Source organism: Sebastes fasciatus, chromosome 16, assembly GCF_043250625.1.
Source record: "Sebastes fasciatus isolate fSebFas1 chromosome 16, fSebFas1.pri, whole genome shotgun sequence".
Classification (NCBI taxonomy): Eukaryota; Metazoa; Chordata; class Actinopteri; order Perciformes; family Sebastidae; genus Sebastes; species Sebastes fasciatus.
Window position 1 is genome coordinate 32,366,874 of NC_133810.1, and position 26,188 is coordinate 32,393,061.

Consider the following 26,188-nt stretch of genomic DNA (forward strand, 5'->3'; position numbering starts at 1 on the left):
TCATATATTCTGAACCCAAAGTGCCTCTGCAGATTAGTTCTAGGCATACAGAGAATAAGAGTGTGGATGAAGAGAGATAAAAACCCCAAACAAACAAACAAACAAAAATAAATAAATAAGGGAATAGTGATAATAGTGATAATAGTGATAATAGTGATAATAGTGCTTTAGGGGTTCTCTGTAAGGTTAAGATCATCAACTAACATTGAAAGCTTCATAGCATCTTTTTCTTCATATGTTTCAGAGATGAAAAGTAAAGACACAGCTCCTGATGGAAAACATAGAAATTTGGTCTTGATTTCAGGAATCTATTTTTATGTATAAAAAGAATGATTATGGATTATTGATTGCCAGGTCATTCATGTACGGGATCTTTCACAATTGTGCCAAATATAACATTTTCCTTTGTTAGATTAGAAAAAAATACAAATTTAGTGGACAACCAAAAATGCAAATCATCCCAGAGAGCATTAGCAAAAATACATTCATAAAATAAATGTTCTGTAGTTTCAATGTGTTCATCACAGAACCAGCAGTTATTGTGATCAAAACCAAAACGGTTTCTTAAGAACTCAGCAGAGGGGGATATTATATATATTTCACTGAGAACCTTAAAGTGAACCTCCTTCACTTTTGGTGCAATAGGACATTTAAAGAATTTCGATCTCAGACTCTCAGCATCTTTTTTAAAAAAACGTTTTAGAATTTAATTTCTGTTTGAAGAGAACGGATATAAGTCTTTAGTAAAGGTGACGTTAGGTAGTTTTAAGTTAATGAGGTTGTGACCATTCACCAAAAGTGAAGGGAGATTGGGGTTTACATTATCTTGAGATAAATGATATGCCATCACAATTACAGCTTGAGGGATTGCTTTGACAACATTGTTATACTGACCTCTGTCAACGAGGCTGAGTTTAGAACAAAAGTCCTCAAATGGTAGAATGTTTCCTGTATTGTCCAATAAATGCATCACAGATCATTTTCCTTTTTCTAACCAATTTTGTAAAAATATGGATTTATTTTTAAGTAATACATTCCGGCAATTTCGTATTGGGGTTTTATGGGGACTATAATTATGCTTGTATATCATTTTCCAATAAAGTAAAACCTGTTGATGAAACAAGGATCATTTGACGGGGAGTTTTCTTAAGTCATAGTCGCATCTAAGAAGGAAGCCGATGCCTCCTAGTTTAGTAAAAATTTCACTGGGCATATGAAACCAAAAACTTTTTTCATGTTTTAGAAATGATCTTAATAGTTTCATTAATGTATTCAATATCAATAGCCTTAAGTCCACCTTCCTCATATTCTTTAACCATAGTGCCTTTCTTAATATAGTGTGTTTTCCTTTTCCAGATATAACTGAAATTAGCTTGGTTTATGGCTTTTATTGCATTTTTGGGAAGTGATAAGGAGTAAGCTGGGTAGATGAATCGGGAAATGCACTCCATTTCTGTAAGAAGAATTCGGCCGATGATAGAGATGTCTCTTTGAGACCAGGAATTTAGATGAGATTTACATAATTTAAATAATACTTATATTACAGCAAGAACATAATCAGATGTTTTGTTAGAAGGTGGCTGCAGTAGAAGAAGAAAGTTTAAGTTAAATGACTGTGAAGTCAGACTAAATCGATTCATAATGCTGTCAGCGAAGCATTCGGACTGAAATAAAACGACAATCACGTCTTTTATCAGTTTTATTTCAGTCAAATATTGACCCTCAGATACTGAGGTGAAAGTCTTAAAGTCACAGTCTGATCATCTGCTGCTCACTTCATACTCTAATACACAGTCAGAGTACTAATACTACAGTGCAGAAATACTACAAGTCCTGCTTTCCAGTAAAAGTACAGAAGTATTAGCATCAAAATCAACCTAAAGTATGAAAAGTTCTGGCCCTCATTATGCAGATGTCAGAGTGATGTTCTTTATAGACCTTTCAACCAGAGTTACAGACGGCTCTACTGTAAAAACAAAGAATAAAAGTCAATAATAATCCACAAACAAAAATATATATAAAATAAGATAAAATCATTTAAACAATTCTAGCAAATACCCTCAGTTAAGAAATAAGATAAGATAAGAAACTACTTTATTTATCCTGATGCAATGATCGTTTATAGCTTGTGGGAATAATTATTAACAATAATAATAATAAAAAACAAGAGATATTAATTTTACTACTACTACCACTATTAATAATAAAAATAATAATAATAATAATAATAATAGCAATAATAATAATAATAATAATAATAATATAATAATAATAATAATAATAATAATAATAACAATAATAAATTAATAAAAATCAGATAAAGCTAAATATAAATAATTAAATATAAATAATAAAATATAAACAATAAAATAAAGATAAGAAATAATGAGATCTACTGTTAATCCTAACCCTAAACAGCTGTAGTTAGACACAATCATTATAATTAAAATCATAATCACACTGCCCTCCTGTGGACAAAGAGCATAACTACATCTCTTGCTCTTTTATTTTGAAGGATGTAACCAGAAATGTGTCTTGTATGTAATTCCTCTAACTTGATATACATTTATCAGTTTTATTTTGAAGGATGTAACCGGAAGTTTTTCTTATATGTAATTTCTCTAACTTGTTATTGATGCAGGTGTAGTTACCGACCCTCATAAATCAAAGATATTCCGTGTTTAAAGTAATCAGCTTGTTTAAGGTGAGACAGCTCAGTCTGGGTTCTACTTTAATGGTATATTTAGTTGTAACCGTTTGACTCTGATCAATAAATGCCAGGTTGTCCTGTATAATGTTAATAATGAATATCAGTGAGGTGTTTCTTCAGCTGATAATCATAATTCAGATTGATACTCTCTGATCAGCATCACTGTGTTCATGTTGTTGAGTCTAATTGTCTGATAAATGGTAGTTGTGACACCTACAGTACAGGTAGTTATGGCTGAAACCTTGTCTACGTATAGTGCAGGTAAATAACACCTGGCAGGTGTGTTTCTGTTAGAAACAGCAGGAATGTGATGAAGCTGCAGGTGTTGGGAGTTCTTGTTCTTCATCTGTGCTCGTTGTGTTCTTAATGCAGTGGGTTTCTTTGCTTCACGGTGTGAATAGTTGACCTCATATCAGTCACACTGATGTGAATACAGACAGTAGAAACTGATTTATCAAGAAAATCACATTGAACAAATGTTAAATCTAAAGTGTGTCGGTTCACTTTCCTCTGTGACAGGACTACATATATGTAGAGACTGTCATCATGCAGTTTGTATTACCCTGAGGCCTAATTGGTGGATATGTAAGCATCCTAATCACTCCACCTGAATTCAGTGAGATGTTTTCATTAGATGAAAGAGCATCAAAACTGCACAAAATACACTCATCTGACGGCTAGTCAGTCTGTTTATAGTCTTAAAAGTAAGCCCTGTTTGAGCTGATGTGGCTCATTGCTAAGGAGATTATCTACTGCTTTTGGTTGATACCATTTGTTACACAGATTTGGTGCTGAATTTAACCTCCTTTTACATTGGGAGAATTGATAAAAGATTAGCAACAATCCCTCCAAAAGACCACATTAAGACACCAAGACCTTGAGGAACACAGTAGAAAAAGCCATGCTGTGATTTGGTATCAAAACCTTTTGACATTTGGACATTTCTCCAAGAATTCTCCTTGTCAATCTAGCTAGGAAAGCCATCCATCCTCTGAATGCTCTAGGTCTCTAGTTTGTGGGTTAGGGTTAGGGTTAGGGTTTGATCCTTATGTGACACAGTGATTTTTGAGGGCCAAATCAAATGCAGAAGTCAAATACAAAAAGAAACATTGCATCAGTGTATCCTGGCAGATAGCTCAGTGTGGTAGATAAGAATTTATCAACGTACTATACTATTACTTTTTTCCCCCAAAAATTCAGCATACTATATGACTTTTTTTAAGAACATTTTTCGACATACTATACTGCGACTTTCTTTGTACAAATTTTCAACATGCTACAGAATGACTTTTTTTTTCAAAATATTTTTGACATATTACTTTTTTCATGACATTTTTTGTCCTACAATAGTATGCCTTTTTTTCATGAATTTTTTTTTTTTTTAATAGCATTTTTCGAACACAACTTTTTTTACATGCTATGTTATGACTTTTGAAATAGCTCAGGTTGGTAGATATCTGGTAGGAATATTGGCGGTTGTGAGTTTGATCCTTATATGACACAATGAGTTTTGAGCTCTTACTTCAAATAAAGAAGTCAAATACAAAAAGAAACAATACATCAACATATCTGGTTCAGTTCAATGAGGTGCCTTATTGTAGACCTCCCCAACGGCCTCCTGCAGCTTCTTCACAGACTCCATCACCAGCCTGAAACTGTCATGGAAGCTACCGTTACCTTCCTTCACCCAGGCCGCCTGGAGCTCTCTGACCCACGTCAGGATCCCATCCAGCTGCTTCTGCACCTCCCTCTGCTCCTCCAGCTCCGCCAGCAGGGCCTGTCTGGCACACACCTCCGCCTCGTAGGCTCTCTGGAGGTCAGCGAGGGACGACTCCAGCCTCAGCACCTCCTGGATGGAGGAGGACCACAAGTCAAACCACAGACAGACACATTAAGCTCCCTCTTCTCAACAACATATACATTAGGAGAAGTAGAATTACACCGTATATATATATATATATATATATATATATATACACACACCTATATATACATACACACACACATATACACATATTTATATTTATATATATATTATATATATATATATATATATATATATATATATATATATATATATCAAATCAAATCAAATCAATTTATTTTTGTATAGCGTCAAATCACAACAGAAGTTATCTCAAGACGCTTTATATGTAGAGCAGGTCTATGACCGTACACCATAGTTTTGAGACCCAACAGGATCCACCAAGCGCACTGTGGCCAGGAAAAACTCCCCGATTACTGGGAAGAAACCTGGAGCAGAACCGGGCGCAGGGCGGGCGGCCATCTGCCGAGACCGGCTGGGGGGATAGAGTGAGAGAGAGAGAGAGATAGAGAGAGATAGATATAGAAGCAGCCACAATAGCAGTCTAGCAGCTGTAATAGCTAATACAAGTAGGGCTGATAACACAAAACCAATAGTGGTGGATGGAAAGAGTGATAATACAACTATCGGAAAGCCAGCACTGTCCAGCATCTCTCCTCAGTACGTCCATGTGTATTGGTGTGGGACGTCCCTGCGATCGATGCCCGTGCGTTGGTTCCTGCAGCATCAGCATGCTTGCTGGGAGCTCTTGATGTCTTTGGCAGTGACTGAGAAGTGTTATTCTCCAGGCTGCCACATTGTCATTAGGTGTTGGAAATCCCTCGTTAGCATTGGTAGTCCCTCGTACAGACGTAGTTAATTAGGGATGGTAGCAGTTGGTGTCAAGCAGGCACCGACGCGGCAGCAGATGCAGCCACAATACCGGAGACCACCAAGATCCAGGTGAAACCCTGCTCCAAGTGTACCCATGCTCCAGGTATAACCTCGCTCCCTGGTGTGATCCCGCTCCAGGTATAACCTCGCTCCAGGTGTGACCCCGCTCCACGGTTAGCTGCGAGACAAGGAGGCACAAGGACTCCCGGGAAGGAATGAAGTTAGTAACAACATGGACATGGGACATGAGTATATACAGAAGGAGAGGGGAGCTCAGTGTGTCATAGGAAGTTCCTTATGACAGTGTGTCATAGGAAGTCCCCCGGCAGTCTATGCCTATAGCAGCTTAAGTATAAGCGTTATCAAAGAGGAAAGTCTTTAGCCTACTCTTAAATGTAGAGACGGTGTCTGCCTCCCGGACTGAAACTGGGAGCTGGTTCCAGAGAAGAGGAGCTTGATAGCTGAAGGCTCTTGCTCCCATTCTACTTTTGGAGACTCTAGGAACCTCAAGTAACCCTGCATTCTGTGAGCGCAGTGCTCTAGTGGGGTAGTAGGGTACTATGAGCTCTTTAAGATATGATGGGGCCTGACCGTTTAGCGCTTTGTAGGTGAGGAGGACGACTTTAAAATCTATTCTGGATTTTACAGGCAGCCAGTGTAGAGAAGCTAATACAGGAGTAATATGATCTCTTTTTCTAGTTCTAGTCAGTACACGTGCTGCAGCATTCTGGATCAACTGGAGAGTCTTAAGAGACTTATTGGAGCAGCCTGATAATAAGGAATTGCAGTAATCGAGTCTAGAGGTACCAAATGCATGGACTAATTTTTCTGCATCATTTTGACACAGGATGTGCCTGATCTTCACAATGTTACGTAGATGAAAGAAGGCAGTCCGTGAGGTTTGTTTTATGAGAGACTTAAAGGACATATCCTGGTCGAAGACAACTCCCAGATTCCTTACGGTGGTGCTGGAGGCCAGGGCAATGCCATCTAAAGTAACTATATCATTAGATAATTTGTTTCGGAGGTGCAATGCAAATCATCCCAGAGAGCATTAGCAAAAATACATTCATAAAATAAATGTTCTGTAGTTTCAATGTGTTCATCACAGAACCAGCAGTTATTGTGATCAAAACCAAAACGGTTTCTTAAGAACCCAGCAGAGGGGGATATTATATATATTTCACTGAGAACCTTAAAGTGAACCTCCTTCACTTTTGGTGCAATAGGACATTTAAAGAATTTCGATCTCAGACTCTCAGAATCTTTTTTAGAGAAACGTTTTAGAATTGAATTTCTGTTTGAAGAGAACGGATATAAGTCTTTAGTAAAGGTGACGTTAGGTAGTTTTAAGTTAATGAGGTTGTGACCATTCACCAAAAGTGAAGGGAGATTGGGGGTTTACATTATCTTGAGATAAATGATATGCCATCACAATTACAGCTTGAGGGATTGCTTTGACAACATTGTTATACTGACCTCTGTCAACGAGGCTGAGTTTAGAACAAAAGTCCTCAAATGGTAGAATGTTTCCTGTATTGTCCAATAAATGCATCACAGATCATTTTCCTTTTTCTAACCAATTTTGTAAAAATATGGATTTATTTTTAAGTAATACATTCCGGCAATTCCGTATTGGGGTTTTATGGGGACTATAATTATGTTTGTATATCATTTTCCAATAAAGTAAAACCTGTTGATGAAACAAGGATCATTTGACGGGGAGTTTTGTGAAGTCATAGTCGCATCTAAGAAGGAAGCCGATGCCTCCTAGTTTAGTAAAAATTTCACTGGGCATATGAAACCAAAAACTTTTTTCATGTTTTAGAAATGATCTTAATAGTCTCATTAATGTATTCAATATCAATAGCCTTAAGTCCACCTTCCTCATATTCTTTAACCATAGTGCCTTTCTGAATATAGTGTGTTTTCCTTTTCCAGATATAACTGAAATTAGCTTGGTTTATGGCTTTTATTGCATCTTTGGGAAGTGATAAGGAGTAAGCTGGGTAGATGAATCGGGAAATGCACTCCATTTCTGTAAGAAGAATTCGGCCTATGATAGAGATGTCTCTTTGAGACCAGGAATTTAGATGAGATTTACATAATTTAAATATTACTTATATTACAGCAAGAACATAATCAGATGTATTGTTAGAAGGTGGCTGCAGTAGAAGAAGAAAGTTTAAGTTAAATGACTGAGAAGTCAGACTAAATCGATTCATAATGCTGTCAGCGAAGCATTCAGACTGAAATAAAACGACAATCACGTCTTTTATCAGTTTTATTACAGTCAAATATTGACCCTCAGATACTGAGGTGAAAGTCTTAAAGTCACAGTCTGATCATCTGCTGTTCACTTCATACTCTAATACACAGTCAGAGTACTAATACTACAGTACAGAAATACTACAAGTCCTGCTTTCCAGTAAAAGTACAGAAGTATTGGCATCAAAATCAACCTAAAGTATGAAAAGTTCTGGCCCTCATTATGCAGATGTCAGAGTGATGTTCTTTATAGACCTTTCAACCATAGTTACAGACGGCTCTACTGTAAAAACAAAGAATAAAAGTCAATAATAATCCAGAAACAAAAATATACATAAAATAAGATAAAATCATTTAAACAATTCTAGCAAATACCCTCAGTTAAGAAATAAGATAAGATAAGAAACTACTTTATTTATCCCGATACAATGATCGTTTTTAGCTTGTAGGAATAATTATAAACAATAATAATAAAAAATAACAAGTAGTATTATACTACTACTACAACTACTAATACTACTATTAATAATAATAATATTAATAATAATAATAATAAATTAATTAAAATCAGAAGCAAAATATAAATAATAAAATATAAACAGTAAAACATAACAATAAAATAAAGATAAGAAATAATGAGATCTACTGTTAACCCTAACCCTAAACAGCTGTAGTTAGACACAATCATTATAATTAAAATCATAATCACACTGCCCTCCTGTGGACAAAGAGCATAACTACATCTCTTGCTCTTTTATTTTGAAGGATGTAACTGGAAGTGTGTCTTGTATGTAATTCCTCTAACTTGATATTGATGCAGGTGTAGTTACCGACCGTGGCCACTAGGGGGCGTTAAGATCCTTCTCTGGGTGATGTTACATAGATCTCATGTTACTGAGGCTGTAGCTAGTTAACCAACCACTTTACATTTAAATATTACTTCACAGCTAGTTGGGCTGAACATTTTAAACAAATATATCAAGCTGTGATTTTTCTCACTAATATTGTGATTTAAATAGATTATTTTCTATAAATCAATCTCCTGTTTTTCTGCTGATTTGATGGCCTAATGTTACACAGTTACAGTGTTAGAAAGTACATTTACTTTCATGCCACTTTATACTTCTACTGCAGGACATTTCAGAGGGACAAGTTGTCCTTCTTACTCCATTTATCTGCATTTACGCTCTACATTTATCTGACAGCTTTAGTTACTAGTTACTTTACAAACATGTGAAAATGTACAGCTGAAACTATTAGTCGATTAACTTATTAATCGATTGACTGAAATTAATTGGCAACTATTTTTGATTGCCATTTTTTAAGCAAAATCATTTCATGGTTCCAGCTTCACAAATGTGACGATTTGCTGCTTTTCCTTTTTAATTATTTTATTATATATAAATCTATCTAATGATATAATATGTCATAGTTTAACAGTCACAGGGGACGTTTTCTTTCTTTTAATACTTAAAGTACATTTTCCTGATTATACTTACATACTTTTACTTAAGTAACATTTTCAATGCAAGACTTTTACTTGTAACAGAGTATTTTTACAGTGTGGTATTAGCACATTTATTTAGGATCTGAATACTTCCTCCAACACTGCACAGTTGTTAACACAATACGTTTTTATTAATAATCACAAACTGGCTTTAGAAGTAACCTGAGCTAGTTTTTAACAAAACAAAAGTATGATTTTAGCTGTCATTCATATGATATTACATTAGTGGTTTACTTCATAAATCAAAGATACTCCGTGTTTAAAGTAATCAGCTTGTTGAAGGTGAGACAGCTCAGTCTGGGTTCAACTTTAATGGTATATTTAGTTGTAACAGTTTGACTCTGATCAATAAATGTCAGGTTGTCCTGTATAATGTTAATAATGAATATCAGTGAGGTGTTTCTTCAGCTGATAATCATAATTCAGATTGATACTCTCTGATCAGCATCACTGTGTTCATGTTGTTGAGTCTAATTGTCTGATAAATGTTAGTTGTGACACCTACAGTACAGGTAGTTATGGCTGAAACCTTGTCTACGTACAGTGCAGGTAAATAACACCTGGCAGGTGTGTTTTTGTTAGAAACAGCAGGAATGTGATGAAGCTGCAGGTGTTGGGAGTTCTTGTTCTTCATCTGTGCTCGTTGTGTTCTTAATGCAGTGGGTTTCTTTGCTTCACGGTGTGAATAGTTGATCTCATATCAGTCACACTGATGTGAATACAGACAGTAGAAACTGGTTTATCAAGAAGATCACGTTGAACAAATGTTAAATCTAAAGTGTGTCGGTTCACTTTCCTCTGTGACAGGACTACATATATGTAGAGACTGTGATCACTACAGGTTGTAATATTAATATTTCACACTAGTGGACAGTTTGTTCAGGATTTGCACAATTCTTTTTTAAACGTTTTACTGATTTAATTTGAGGTGTTTAAACTGTGTTTTCTTGTCAGCAGCTCAGATGTGGAGGAAGAGGAGCTGCAGGTGGAAACACTCGAGGATGTTGTTATCAGACAGTTTTCCCTAACATAGTTCCTTTTTGAATGAGATATAAACATTTAAACTTTATACTGCATGATCATCTTCTCAGTCAGGCTAGGCGTTATCTGTTGAGACGGTTTCTTTAGTCAATCTGAAACTTGATAGTGTGACACGGAAATATAAATCCATCATTGTTAAAGTTACTCATTAACGATAAGCTTCTACTAACTCTGAAATACTGACGTGTGAAATTCAATAAACTAGTAACTTTAACATTTGACTAGTAGAAAATTTGGGATTATATTTCTAAATCCAGGTTGCTGGATATTACTTATGTCTTTTCTCTTTTTGTAAAAATAAAAAAAGCTGAAACATGAAATAGTGGAAGAAACATACAAATATAACTAATAAGAAAATAATATAATACATTTCAAAATGTAGGTTCTTGTACTAATTGAACAAGGAAGATGTGTCATTTCTGGCTACTGTGTTTAGATCATGAAAAAGACTTGCAACTCAGAAATGATTTTATTGTGCAACAGAGATGATATTTTTTCTTCCCGATGTTCAGAAAAATCTTAGAGATATAATTCTGAAAAAACAACAACTATAAAAGCACATTAGTATTTAACTAAACTGGTTTATTGACATGATTTAAACATAAAAATGAGATAACATCGGATCAAAACTCATTTTAATTCAACCTGTTCAAGACAAAAGATATTCTCATAAACACGCCGTGTTAAAAAGCTGATTAGTGTGAGCAACACACACACACACACACACACACACACACACACACACACACTCGTAGGTAAACTCTGAGGTCAAAGGTTTCCTGTAAATGGAGAGATGAGGTACCCTGAGGGAGTGCTACTGAACTAGTTGTGTCTTGTAAAAGGATTCTATTACGTTACAGAATTTAGGTCCAAATCCAAACTGTACATACGTAAGACTTTAAACACGCTCATGAACAGGGAGGGAACTATGACAGGGATTTCCTGTAAATGAAGAGAGGAGGTGCCACACTGGAAATGATGAAAGTGAAAGGTTTCCGTTATTCCAGACTCCATTTTGAGAAGAGGACCGAGGGCTGACGACTGAAGACTGAAGCAGGGTGAGTGTTAATCCAACATTTTATTATGTTACTGTTAAAGTGTCTGAGTCAGTTTCCTCCCTGTGGACTGTAGAGGAGAGAAATGTTAGCATGAACTCAACAGTTTGATTCATCTGTGAACACAAAGTCATGACTGGCTGAATAATCCTCATTAAAGCTGCTGTAAGCCAAGAAAACAAGCAGAGAGGTAAAGAGAAGTGACCAGGTGGAGCGCTGGCTGGTTTATTATAATGTATACTGTGTGTGTGTGCGTGTGTGGCGTGTGGCGTGTGTGTGTGTGTGTGTGTGTGTGTGCGTGCGTGCGATAGAGGTTGTGTGTTACTTCCTGTTCTCTCAGTCTCGCCTGTGACTCTTGTACAAACTTGTTTCCTTTCCTGTTTAACCTCTCAGGCTGACTTCAGATCAGAAGATGAGTGACTGGGAGGAGGAAGAGGAGGACAGAGCAGAGTCTCTAGTCTCTGGCTGTCTGACTATGAAGAGTGACCGGTCCATGTCGATTCCTCTGAACTTCAGTAATGAACCTGGACCCTCAGAGTCAAAGTAAGAGAGCTGCTACTAACTCATTTATAGGACTCATTTGTAGTTTCCTCTGACAATACCATGTTTTCTGTTGATTTTGTGTTTTTATATTCAAATTTCTACACAAATGTATTTGCCAACTCCAATTTAACAGACTTCATCAAATAAGCTCTTCCTCTTAGTGTCTGTGACAGCTGTCAGTCAGCTAGAGAAGATGAAATCTAATCTAAGAAAACGGCTACAAACCTTTAAACCTCGTTATTGTTGACAGCAGCAGTAGTTTGTGTGTTTAGAGCGACCTTAATGACCTAAAAGAGAATTCATCAAGGATTCATGTGATGTGAATAAAATCATGTTGGTGTTTGCAGAGTTCAGTCCAGACGGAGAGCAGAGTCTCCAGTACCCAGCTGTCTGTCTATGAAGAGTGACGTGTCCATTGGGACTCCTCTGAACTTCAGTGATGAAGCTGGACCCTCAGAGTCAAAGTAAGAGACTGTTTCTACTGTAAGCTGACCTGATGGATGATGATGCATTGAGGATGAAGACTAAATGTTCTGCTAACAGATTTATATTCTGATGCAGAACTATTAGTGCAGATACTGTTTCAACCTCAGATGGATCTTAGTCTGGGTTTTAGAGCCACAAACTACTGATTGTATTTCTGTAACAAAACACCTGAGAACCTCCATTTCACAATGATGGTAAAGGACTGTCTGATGGTAAAAGACTGTCTGATGATGAGGTAAAGGGCTGTCTGATATAACAGCTTCAGTTCCTTGTCACGGAGACGGGACCCCTCTGGAGGACGGACCCCTCTGAAACCCAACAGGCAACAACAGCTGTCAGTGTGACCCGGAAATCGATCTCAGTCCTCCATCTTGAAGGACGTCCCAATTCATAAAATGTGCATCGAGGAGCGAGGATCGAGGAGCGAGGAGCTATGAGCGAGGATACACCAGTGCATCCTCCAGTGTTTCCTCCACGATTGTTATTTACCGACCGACACGCCCCCTTACTGGATATCAGTTATTGATTGGATGCTGCTGCTGATCGGTTTGATCTGATACATCAACATCACTGAGTTTCATACCGGAGTGAAGACAGATCACAGATTAACAGATTTATATTTTAGTTGTCTTCTGATTCACCATCTAGTTATAATCTGTGTTAACTGTAGGAGTGAACAGCAGACGGAGCATGTTGATGGTGAAGTGATCCAGCAGCAGGAGGACCTGCAGGAGCTCTGCTTCACACACCGTCACTGAAGGAGTCTGACTCTGAAGGAGTCTGACTCTGAGAGGGGTTTATAAGAGCTGACATACAGACTTAAAATAACTTTCTTCATTTATTAGAAAGAGTTTTCTTTTGATCATCTGTTATTTCTCCCGTTAACTTTTATTAAGGATACAGTTAAAGTCAGAGAGAGAAGGAGGGTCTGTCTTTTACACCTTTTACATCATTTATCCTCATTTCCATTCAGTCACATGAGGCTGATAATTCCTGAACGTCGGGTTTGATATGAGTTACATCATTTCACTGTTCCCTGAAACATTCAGCCTAATACATAACTTCTACTGTCAGAACATCAATAACTACAGACGCTAATAATGAATACATAATATAAAGGTGTTGTTCCAGTAGAGATGGTTCCTGGTCCTCTAAGCAGGACTCAGTCCACAGTAGAGATGGTTCCTGGTCCTCTAAGCAGGACACAGTCAACAGTAGAGATGGTTCCTGGTCCTCTAAGCAGAACTCAGTCCACAGTAGAGATGGTTCCTGGTCCTCTAAGCAGGACTCAGTCCACAGTAGAGATGGTTCCTGGTCCTCTAAGCAGGACTCAGTCCACAGTAGAAATACAGACTGCAGCTGTTATTCATGTGCAGGTGTTTGTTAAACAGGTAACAGACTACAGAGAGGAAACACTGCTGCTCTGATAACTGAGTGTCTTTATTAGTATTAGTACAGTTCAGACATAAACAGCTGTTGAAGCCGACTGACAGCTGATCCAGATGTGATCAGCTGCTGCTGTCATCAGAAACGGACGTCGCTTCACGTGACGCTTCAGAGGAAAGGACGTCTCATGTCTCTAAAAACATATTTCCTCGTTTCCTCTCTCCTCGAGTCGTTTCCTCGCCTCCTCCGCTCGCATCTCCCGTGGACGGGACTAAGACGCGAGGAGAGGAGTTGAGGAGAGGAGTCGAGGAGAGGAGTCGAGGAGAGGAGTCAAGCCGTATAAAAGAACAAATGGGAAAGACCCTCTCAGTCTCGCCTGTGACTCTTGTACAAACTTGTTTCCTTTCCTGTTTAACCTCTCAGACTGACTTCAGATCAGAAGATGATTGACTGTGAGGAGGAAGAGGAGGACAGAGCAGAGTCTCCAGTCTCTGACTGTCTGACTATGAAGACTGACCGGTCCTTAGATCGTCCTCCAGACTTCAGTAATGAACCTGGACCCTCAGAGTCAAAGTAAGAGAGCTGCTACTAACTCATTTATAGGACTCATTTGTAGTTTCCTCTGACAATACCATGTTTTCTGTTGATTTTGTGTTTGTATATTTAAATTTATACACAAATGTATTTGCCAACTACAATTTAACAGACTTCATCAAATAAGCTCTTCCTCTTAGTGTCTGTGACAGCTGTCAGTCAGCTAGAGAAGATGTAATCTAATCTAAGAAAACGGCTACAAACCTTTAAAGCTCGTTATTGTTGACAGCAGCAGTAGTTTGTGTGTTTAGAGCGACCTTAATGACCTAAAAGAGAATTCATCAAGGATTCATGTGATGTGAATAAAATCATGTTGGTGTTTGCAGAGTTCAGTCCAGACGGAGAGCAGAGTCTCCAGTACCCAGCTGTCTGTCTATGAAGAGTGACCGGTCCATGAAGTATCCTCTATTCTTCAGTAATGAACCTGGACCCTCAGAGTCAAAGTAAGACAGCTGCTACTAACTCATCTATACCACTCATTTTATCTTTCCTCTACCAATTTGCTATTGATTTTTGTTTTTCTATTTCAAAATTTCTACTAAAATGTATTTGTTAACTGAAGCTGAACAAACATTTCTCGACAACCCTCATCCTCCTCCTCTTCATCAGTATATTTAACATTTAACAACAACATCTCAGAACAGAAGAAAAAATAAATAAATGAAAAAATAATTAAATAAAAAAGTGCAAAAATAAATAAAAATAAATAAATGCAAAAACAAAGAAATAAAAAATGCAAAGTAAATAAATCCAAAATAAATGCACAAAGAAAGAAATAAAAAAGTGCAAAAATAAATGAATAAATAAATGCAAAAATAATTAAATAAATAAGTGCAAAAATAAATAAATGCAAAAAAAACAAAATAAATAAAAAGTGCAAAAACAAATAAATAAAAAAGTGCAAAAACAAATAAATGTAAAAATAAATAAAAATAAATAAATGCAAAAACAAAGAAATAAAAAATGCAAAGTAAATAAATAAACAATAAATGCACAAAGAACGAAATAAAAAATTGCAAAAATTAATGAATACATTTTTTAAAAAAAAATTAAATAAAAAAAGTGCAAAAATAAATAAATGTAAAAATAAATAAAAATAAATAAATGCAAAAACAAATAAATAAAAAATGCAAAGTAAATAAATAAACAATAAATGCACAAAGAACGAAATAAAAAAGTGCAAAAATGAATGAATAAATTAAAAAAAAAAAATTAAATAAAAGTGCAAAAATAAATAAATAAAAAAGAAAATGCAAAAACAAATAAATAAAAAATGCAAAATAAATAAATAAAAAAGTGCAAAAATAAATAAATAAATACAAAGTGATAAAATAAAAAATGCAAAAGAAATAAATAAAAACTAAATAAAAACTAAATAAAAAACAAATAAATAAAAAAGTTCAAAAATAAATAAATGCAAAAATAAATAAATAAAAACTAAATGCAAGAATAAATAAATATAAAAGTGCAAAGATAAATAAATAAAAAAAGTAAAAATAAAGAAATGCAAACGAAATAAATAAAAAATAAATGTAAAACGAAATAAATAAAAAAGAAATGCAAAAAGAAATAATTTAAAAAAGTGCAAAAATAAAAAATAAATACAAACATATATAAATAAATAAAAATAAACTCATATTCAAATTAAAAAATTATTAAAAATAAATAAGGTCTATGCAAATAATATAAATGTTTAAATCCATGCAGAGTTAATGCCGGAAGAAACCAGATTATTACACATCTGAATTATTACACTGTTAAGTCAGTATTGCACTGTTGGAGATATGATAAATGATGGGGCTTTTGCTCCTGATAGGGCTACACATTATTATTATTAGTATATATCTACGTATATATATATATAATTAACAATTTCCAATGTAGTGAACATGTGTACCGTTTTCTAGACTGGATGAGGGTATATGTGATCCTCAATCTATTTACTTCATGTAGAAGACGTCTGTAAGACATAAAGTAGAATAAATGAAATGTCAGTTTGATCAGTTTACAGTAAATGTTTGTACCGGTAGTCACACGGAACTGACATGGGATCACTGAACGGCGTTGCACGTCGTCAGTGAGTTCAGCTGGTTGAGTCGTCATCGATGCAGCTCGCTGTCGGAGGGTTTTATGACTCACTTCCTGTCCCCAGTGATTGGTTTGGAATGGCTCTTAATATGGCGGAGCCTCCACGCCAACAGACAGGAAGTGGGTAGGGAGACGGTGGAGGGGGGGGGGGTTGGAATCGGGTCGCTCTTCCTCAAACAGAGATTCATAGTCTGACGTCATTCATCACCACGGCAACCAAGTTGCATCGTTTTTCAACCCAGTTTAGATGAATTTACTAATCAGACCACAAATATCTGTCTCTCTGTCTCTCTGTCTCTCTCTGTCTCTCTGTCTCTGTCTCTGTCTCTCTGTCTCTCTGTCTCTCTGTCTCTCTCTGTCTCTGTCTCTCTGTCTCTCTGTCTCTCTGTCTCTGTCTCTCTGTCTCTCTCTGTCTCTGTCTCTCTGTCTCTCTCTGTCTCTGTCTCTCTCTCTCTCTGTCTCTGTCTCTCTCTGTCTCTCTGTCTCTCTCTGTCTCTCTGTCTCTCTCTGTCTCTCTCTCTGTCTCTCTCTGTCTCTCTGTCTCTCTGTCTCTCTCTGTCTCTCTCTCTGTCTCTCTCTGTCTCTCTGTCTCTCTGTCTCTCTCTGTCTCTCTGTCTCTCTCTCTGTCTCTCTCTGTCTCTCTGTCTCTCTGTCTCTCTCTGTCTCTCTGTCTCTCTGTCTCTCTCTCTCTCTCTCTCTCTGTCTCTCTCTGTCTCTGTCTCTCTGTCTCTCTGTCTCTCTCTGTCTCTGTCTCTCTCTGTCTCTGTCTCTCTGTCTCTCTGTCTCTCTGTCTCTCTCTCTGTCTCTCTCTGTCTCTCTCTGTCTCTCTCTGTCTCTCTGTCTCTCTCTGTCTCTCTCTGTCTCTCTGTCTCTCTCTGTCTCTCTGTCTCTCTCTGTCTCTCTGTCTCTCTCTGTCTCTCTCTGTCTCTCTCTGTCTCTCTCTCAGAGATCATCTTGGTGTTTGCAGAGTTCAGTCCAGACGGAGAGCAGAGTCTCCAGTACCCAGCTGTCTGTCTATGAAGAGTGACTCGTCCATGTGGAGACCTATTAACTTCAGTAATGAACCTGGACCCTCAGAGTCAAAGTAAGAGACTGTTTCTACTGTAAGCTGACCTGATGGATGATGATGCATTGAGGATGAAGACTAAATGTTCTGCTTACAGATTTATATTCTGATGCAGAACTATTAGTGCAGATACTGTTTCAACCTCAGATGGATCTTAGTCTGGGTTTTAGAGACACAAACTACTGATTGTATTTCTGTAACAAAACACCTGAGAACCTCCATTTCACAATTTATCATCAATTTAAATCATGATTTCATTCAGATCCACTGCAACAGGAAATAAACGGGGACACATCTGGAATGTTTACGTTCACAACTGTGAAATGGTCTAAAGATCTGGAAGAATGAGCTTCAAATGTGTAATTCAGTTCCTCATATTGGTCCTCTGAATATGTTGTTGGTTTGACTCCTCCTAGAATCAGCTGTTAGGACCTACTGGGTGTCATCTTGAATCAGTGCACATCAGAACTGTGCAACATGTGGTGAAAAAGCATCTGTAAAGCATCTCCCCTTTAAGAGCTGGTTTAAAGGCTAAAGCCTGGTCTAGCATTCTGCTAAATACATCACTTTAACCGTCACATAGTGCATACTACTGAGGAACGCAGTATGCACTATGTACTGTATACTGCGTACTGCGTTCGTCAGGAGTTAAATAAGGAACATCAGGACACCAGTGTTACATGCTGTGTGTCTTAGACTGATGCTCTACCTCAATATCTAGACCACTTCTAACCTCAGTTCAATCACCTCAGTGGAGATATGAATGGAGTATAGCATTTCAACTCTCTCCGTTCCAGTGGACAGCACTTGTATAAACTATAACTACTGGAAGACTAAAGAAGTCAGAGAGGTCTGACACCCTTTCCCTTTCTTAGAAGTGTTTATTGTTAACACATAAAATAGATTCAGAAAGTGACAGCGTGTTTATTTAGATTGCAAATGTTGTTGAGATTCTATACTCCATTCATATCAGCACTGACAGGAAGTCACTGTTTACCGTGATGAAGCTGCCACCTGGTGGTTTCCTGGAGCGTCCTCTCAATATCAGCGTACATGAGCAAGTTGCAGTTTGTTTATATAGTTATATAGTTCCATATATGAACCTCAATGCTTCAGTAATGAACCTGGACCCTCAGAGTCAAAGTAAGAGACTGTTTCTACTGTAAGCTGACCTGATGGATGATGATGATGCATTGAGGATGAAGACTAAACGTTCTGCTAACAGATTTATATTCCTCAACATGCAGCTTCATGTTGTACTAACTGAGCAAGAAGAAGAGTCATCTCTGGCTACCATCTATGTTTGGATTATGAAAAAGAGTTACAACTCAGGAAAATGGCTTAAATTATTTTTTATTATGCAACAGACAATAAATCTGATTTGTGTGATACACACGCCCTCATAGATGAACTCAAAGGTCAAATGTTTCCTGTAAATGAATCACAGAGCAGAAGGATGAATATTTCCATTAGCAGTAGAATAGACAGAGATATCGCTGGACAAAGGTCTGGGTCACCAGTAACTTCTAATCACAGTTAAAGCGATGCTGAACTTTGGTAGAACTTTGGGTTGTATCTCTAACTAGCCGTGATATATGACCTACTAAAGGAGATAATCATCATCAACTGCTCCCGTCAGCGGGTTACGCTTTGTTCTGCTCTCTCTCTCTATTTACTCCCTTGCTGGTGAAACAGGTTGCTTTCACTCATGACCCGTTCTGTTGGGTTAAAACAAACTTAGGTCTGTACTGTTAGTACGGTTTGTTTGGGCCGGTGTGAAAGCTCATTCAAACTCTGGTGAAGATCAAACAACCAATATTGCTTGGTTTAGCAATATCTAAAGATGTTCCTCTACACTTCAGTAATGAACCTGCACCCTCAGACACAAAGTAAGACAGCTGCTATATTCACATTTCTACACAAATGTATTTGCCAACTACAATTTAACAGACTTCATCAAATAAGCTCTTCCTCTTAGTATCTGTGACAGCTGTCAGTCACCTAGAGAAGATGTAATCTAATCTAAGAAAACAAGCTTTTAAACCTCCTTATTGTCGACAGCAGCAGTAGTTTGTGTGTTTAGAGCGACCTTAATGACCTAAAAAGAGATTCATATGATGTGAAGTAAATCATCTTGGTGTTTGCAGAGTTCAGTCCAGACAGAGAGCAGAGTCTCCAGTACCCAGCTGTCTGTCTATGAAGAGTGACGGGTCCATGTGGAATACTCCAGACTTCAGTAATGAACCTGGACCCTCAGAGTCAAAGTAAGAGACTGTTTCTACTGTAAGCTGACCTGATGGATGATGATGCATTGAGGATGAAGACTAAACGTTCTGCTAACAGATTTATATTCCTCAACATGCAGCTTCATGTTGTACTAACTGAGCAAGAAGAAGTGTCGTTTCTGGCTACCATCTATGTTTGGATTATGAAAAAGAGTTGCAACTCAGGAAAATGGCTTAAATTATTATTTATTATGCAACAGACAATAGTTTTTTTTCCAGGTGTTGAGAAGAATCTTAGTCATACAAGTCTGAAAAAGCACATTAGTCTTTAACCACATTGATTTAAACATTAAAATGAGATAACATTTGACCAAAACTCATTTTAATTCAACCTGTTCAAGCTAAAAGAGATTCTCATGAACACTCCGTGTTATAAAGCTGATTTGTGTGATACACACGCCCTCATATATAAACTCAAAGGTCAAAGGTTTCCTGTAGATGAATAACAGAGCAGAAGGATGAAGACTGTAGACTGAGGCAGGGTGAGTGTTAATCCAACATTTTATTACTTTACTGCCAAAGTGTCTGAGTCCGTTTCCTCCCTGTGGACTGTAGAGGAGAGACATGTGACGCTGCCACCTTGTGGTTTCCCGGCGTGCCCTCACAGTATGAGGTCCATGAGCAAGTTGCAGTTCTTTTTCCTCCCATCATGTTATATAGCCTCCAGAATAATATCAATGATTTAAAAGTGGCCAAAGAGAGCTGATTATGTCCTTTACTGATTCACAGTCACTTTGGGTAGTTTAGTTTGAGTTAGTTAGGATTGAACTGAGGTTAGAAGTGGTCTAAATATTGAGGTAGACCAGCAGTCTGAGACACACAGCATGTAACACTGGTGTTCCTTGTTAGAATAGATTAATATTAATGTTTTAAAAATGTCCGTTGTTCCTCTTTAATAAACAAACTTCAGCCAGATCACTAAATGTTCAATAAGACAGTCAGACAGGAAAAGCAGCTAATTCTAGTTTATTAAAGCAGGAGAGTTCAAATAAAGGAACATCTTCATCACAGACTGAATGCTGAATTCACTACCAACACTTTAACTCTTCTCTGTGACCATCTGAGCTTCAGTGTCGGACAAGTCTGGATATTCTTCAGCAACAATCAACACATGATTTTAGTAATAAAGTAATGTCTCCACAGAGAGAAGAAGAGGAGTCATGCTTCTGTGGAGGAGCCGATGTCCAGATCCAGAACAAGACCTGGACCTCAGACAGCCAGTCAGACCAGAGCAAGACCTGGACCTCAGACAGCCAGTCAGACCAGAACAAGACCTGGACCTCAGACAGCCAGTCAGACCAGCACTGTCCAAAGTAAGACTGTAGATGTGTCTGCTGATGTCTTCATGTCTGGAAACTTGTTGTTTTAATTCACTGACTATTGTTGTAACAACTGTTTCAGATCTGCTCCACCAGACATATCTGCTCTGCATCACTTCCTTTCTGAATCTGAACCCAAGAGAAATCATTTTATATTTGTATGTTTTGTTTTTATGATAGCACTCCGTCTTTGCATCAACCAATCAGAATGATGTTTGTTCTCCATCTGCATAGATGGAGAACTATTAATCTCTGTAAAGCAACAACATCACTGTTCTATCCCAGACAGACAGACACACTGATGAAAGGGGAGTTATCTTCTTGTCATTGTCGTATATCAATACATGCTCATGGAGGATCTCTTGTTGGGTCTCTAAATGATAGAGTACGGTCTAAACCTGCTCTATATGAAAAGCATCTTAAGATAACTTCTGTTATGATTTGACGCTATATAAACATAAATTGAACTGAACTGAACTGAACAGGAGCCACAGACTTTGAACAACATTATCTTTCCTGCTACAGTCTCCTTCTCTGACTTACAAACACACGTCTGGTCCTGCAGAGCGACACGTTGAAACACTATTACAAATAAATATAAAAATCACGTTGACGTTAGTTTAGACTTCAAGAAGGGAAGATGACTTTATAACCTTTACTTCTTTATATGTTCTTATATTGATTATTTTCATATTGGCATTAGAAATAATAAGTTTCTGTGTTTTGTCTTAAACTTTGTTTCTCTGTTTCAGCAGATAGAGGTCTGCAGGAGGTTGTAGATGAACATAAGATCAGTCTGAATAGAGGTCTGCAGGAGGTTGTAGATGAACATAAGATCAGTCTGAAGAAGAGATGTGAACGTGTGACTGAAGGAACTGAAGGAAGTGATGAAACAGGAAGTGGAACCCTCCTCAACAGGATCTACACTGAGCTCTACATCACAGAGGGACAGAGTGAAGAGGTTAATACCCAACATGAGGTGAGGCAGCTTGAGACAGCTTCCAAGAAGAAGACCCTCCATGACGCTCCAATCAAGTGCCACGACATCTTTAAAGCCTTACCTGACCAACAGGGACACATCAGAGTCGTTCTGACGAACGGCGTCGCTGGCGTTGGAAAAACCTTCTCAGTGCAGAAGTTCACTCTGGACTGGGCAGAGGGCTTGGAGAACCAAGATGTCAGTCTGGTGGTTCTGCTTTCGTTCAGGGAGCTGAACTTGATCAGAGATGAGCAGTACAGTCTTCTCATGCTGCTCCATGTTTTCCATCCAACATTACAGAAGGTCACAGCAGAGAAGCTCGCTGACTGTAAAGTTCTGTTCATCTTTGACGGCCTGGATGAAAGCAGACTTTCACTGGACTTCAAGAACAAGAAGGTTGTGTCTGATGTCACCCAGAAGTCATCAGTCAACGTGCTGTTGACAAACCTCATCCAGGGGAATCTGCTTCCCTCAGCTCTCGTCTGGATAACTTCCCGACCTGCAGCGGCCAATCAGATCCCTCCTGCATGTGTTGACAGGGTAACAGAAGTACGAGGCTTCACTGACGCCCAGAAGGAGGAGTACTTCAGGAGGAGAGTCAGTGATGAAGAGGTGTCCAGCAGAATCATCTCACACATCAAGACATCCAGGAGCCTCCACATCATGTGTCTAATCCCAGTCTTCTGCTGGATCACTGCTACAGTTCTGGACCACATGTTGACTACAGACCAGAGAGGAGAGCTGCCCAAGACCCTGACTGACATGTACTCACACTTCCTGTTCGTTCAGACAAAGAGGAAGAAGCAGAAGTACGGTGAGGGACATGAGACGAGTCCACAGGAGCTGACGGAGGCTGACAGGGAAGTTCTTCTGAAGCTGGGGAGGCTGGCGTTTGAACAGCTGGAGAAAGGAAACATCATGTTCTACCAAGAAGACCTGGAGCGGTGTGGTCTGGATGTCACAGAGGCCTCGGTGTACTCAGGAGTTTGTACAGAGATCTTCAAAAGAGAGAGTGTGATCTTCCAGAAAACAGTTTACTGCTTTGTTCACCTGAGCATTCAGGAGTTTCTGGCTGCCGTCTACATGTTCCACTGTTACACAAACAGGAACACAGAGATACTGGAGGCCTTCCTGGGAAAAGACTTCAACCACAGAGAGTCAAACCTAAAGTCTTTTCTCAAGAACATCTCTAAGTATTTTGGAAGCAATGCTAGTCGTGGCAACAATGACCATTACCCATCTCTAAATGACTTCCTGAAGAGAGCCATGGAGAAATCCCTTGAAAGTAGAAATGGCCACCTGGACCTGTTTGTTCGCTTCCTTCATGGCCTCTCTCTGGAGTCCAACCAGAAGCTCTTAGGAGGTCTGCTGGGTCGGACAGACAACAGTCCAGAAATCATCCAGAGAATCATCAACAACCTGAAGGAGATGAACAGAGATAAAGTCTCTCCTGACAGAAGCATCAACATCTTCCACTGTCTGACGGAGATGAACGACCACTCGGTACATCAGGAGATCCAAGAGTTCCTGAAGTCAGAGAACAGATCAGAGAAGAACCTCTCTGAGATCCACTGCTCAGCTCTGGCCTACATGCTGCAGATGTCAGAGGAGGTTCTGGATGAGTTGTACCTGAAGAAGTACAACACAACAGATCAGGGACGACTGAGACTGATTCCAGCTGTGAGGAACTGCAGAAAAGCTGTGTAAGTCCAGATGTTGCCACAGTTTTAGTTTCCTTTGAGACCAGCTCTGCCATGTCTCGTCTCATCACCCCAAAAAACACATGAACTTCCTAGTAAACAAACCTCTTCTTGTTTATAAACCAACATAACATCATAATATTACGTTAATCACGTTGTCATATTGCAAATACAGGCTGGATTTAGCACTGTGTCTCTGTCGGCACAGGTTGTTGATGTCTGCTACTTTTTAATTTGCCAGAACGTGTCATAATGACAAATGTTGGTTCCACCGGTTAACATTAAATCAAACCGGTTCAAGCTCGTACACCAGACCGGACCAGACCGGAGCGGCTAAACCGAAAATCGACCCAACTCTAACATTAGCCACCGTAAACTACTGGTCATACGAGACAAAGACTGTCGTTGTAAAACCCCTGAGTGTGTTGAATCGAGCAATGGTGCATTTTATTGCTCATGAAGTCAAGTTGTGTTCCATCATCGTGTTTTTAAGTCTTTCCTTTTATTCTGTTCCTCACAGAAGGAAACTCAGGTGTTTCTCTCTGTTGTTGCTGTAGAGAAGAGTAGTAACAGGAAATACACAGCTTCCACCAATAACAGCGGTCTGATGAATAATATATCTAATTATATGAATGTTTAATTATGTACAGGTCTGATATTATTACACGATCTGTTTCATTTCTCTACCGTTTGGCAGCAGTCACTGAATTTTCCCATTTATGGACGTGAACCTGACAGCAGCAGGTAGCTAGCAAAGAGAGGTCAACTTCATCAATTGTGTTATTATTACTTATTCACTGAGTTTTAAAAATGCTTTTCTAATCAATAAGGCCTCATGCTAACTTTGTGGAGACAGACCTGGGATCAGATCACACTGACAGACTGGACATTAGGGAAGCCTCAATGTAACTACATGTTCTCTCTCTTCATCTGCAAGATTAAAGAAAAACAAAGATTAAAAGTCTGCAGGTTTGAGAGAGAGTGATGAGAATTATTGTTTCATGTCAAACAGTGAGATAAGATTAGCTGAACCACTGATGTGAGGAGCAAATGTTAATCAGAGAAGTATATATCAAACTGTTTAGTCATCAAATGCATGAAGTAAATATAAACTGTCCTCTTTCATAATAACATATTTTGTATTATTTGTGTCATCACAGACTTTCTAGCTGTTGGATCTCAGATACTCACTGTGAAGTTGTGGCCTCAGCTCTGAAGTCCAACCCCTCCCATCTGAGAGAGCTGAACCTGAGTGTCAACGAGCTGAAGGATTCAGTAGTGAAGCTGCTTTCTGCTGCACTGGAGAGTCCAAACTGTAGACTGGAGACTCTGAGGTCAGTTCACTGACTGTAGTTTATGTAGTTTGTAGACACTCTCTCTCTGCACACTGGCTCTGCTCCAGATGGCTCTAGAGAGGGACATTCACGTTTTCACGTCGGCAACCGTAGCTCTCCAACACGCTTGGCACACAGGAGAGGCTTCAGTTGGTTGTAATCTCCTCACCTCACCGCTAGATACCACCAGATCCTAAACACTGGACCTTTAACCACAGACCTTATTACAGGCATCTAACTAAAAACCCATTGACCTGCAGACAAGGAAACATGAAGTGCTAAAATGCTGACTCATTTCTGGGTTTTAGGACTCATTCCTGTAGCTCTCTATTTGAACATGTCTAAAGGTGCAGCACTCTTCAACAAACACGTATTGCACCAACTTAAAGGCACATCAGTGATGATTATGAACGACACCATCTAATCAGAGGTTTCTATGGTTCTAAGTTATTCCCATGTTCTTTTTGACAGCAGATCTAACTGTGCTCTGTTTTCATGTCAGCATTGTCTAATTATTTGAATCAAAAACCAAATAAATATTCTGCATCAGAAACATCTTTGCAGGTTCATATTTTTCCAATCTATCTGAATACAATACTCACATGTTCATATGTACATTCAAAGAGTTATTGATGTCTGCCATCATTCCTTCTGTATGTGAAGCAATCCCCGTTTAACCTGAGTGTTACGAGATGAGGACTAAATCCACAGTCTTGTTGTGTGTAAAATGACCTGTAATGTTGATCTTAAACTAATCGGAGGCTTCAGCAGTCTGAGTTAGATGTGTTAGGGCTGGGTGACTTGGACAAAATCAAATATCACAATATTTTTTTGTGTAAATGACCAATAATAGAACAGCTAGAACAGTCTGTTAAGTTCAGAAAATGACATCACTTTACTGTAATACAGCCTTTAAAACCAGGAAGAGACAACACTTATGCCATATCACGATATTACTAGGGCTGTCAATCCATTATAATATTTAAAAACGATTAATTGCAAATGAATCACACATTATTTATCCGTCCAAAATGTACCTTAAAGGGAGAGCCAACAGGCAACAACAGCTGTCAGTATGTCAGTGTGCTGACTTGACTATGACTTGCCCCAAACTGCATGTGATGATCAT

General features: G+C 38.3%; 1 protein-coding gene across 1 annotated transcript in view; it reads left to right on the top strand.

Annotated features, from left to right (window-relative positions):
• LOC141752673 (protein NLRC3-like) overlaps positions 1-26,188 on the top strand; it is a 782,294-nt gene that overhangs the window by 729,282 nt on the left and 26,824 nt on the right. The gene's annotated exons all lie outside the window — the stretch shown is intronic.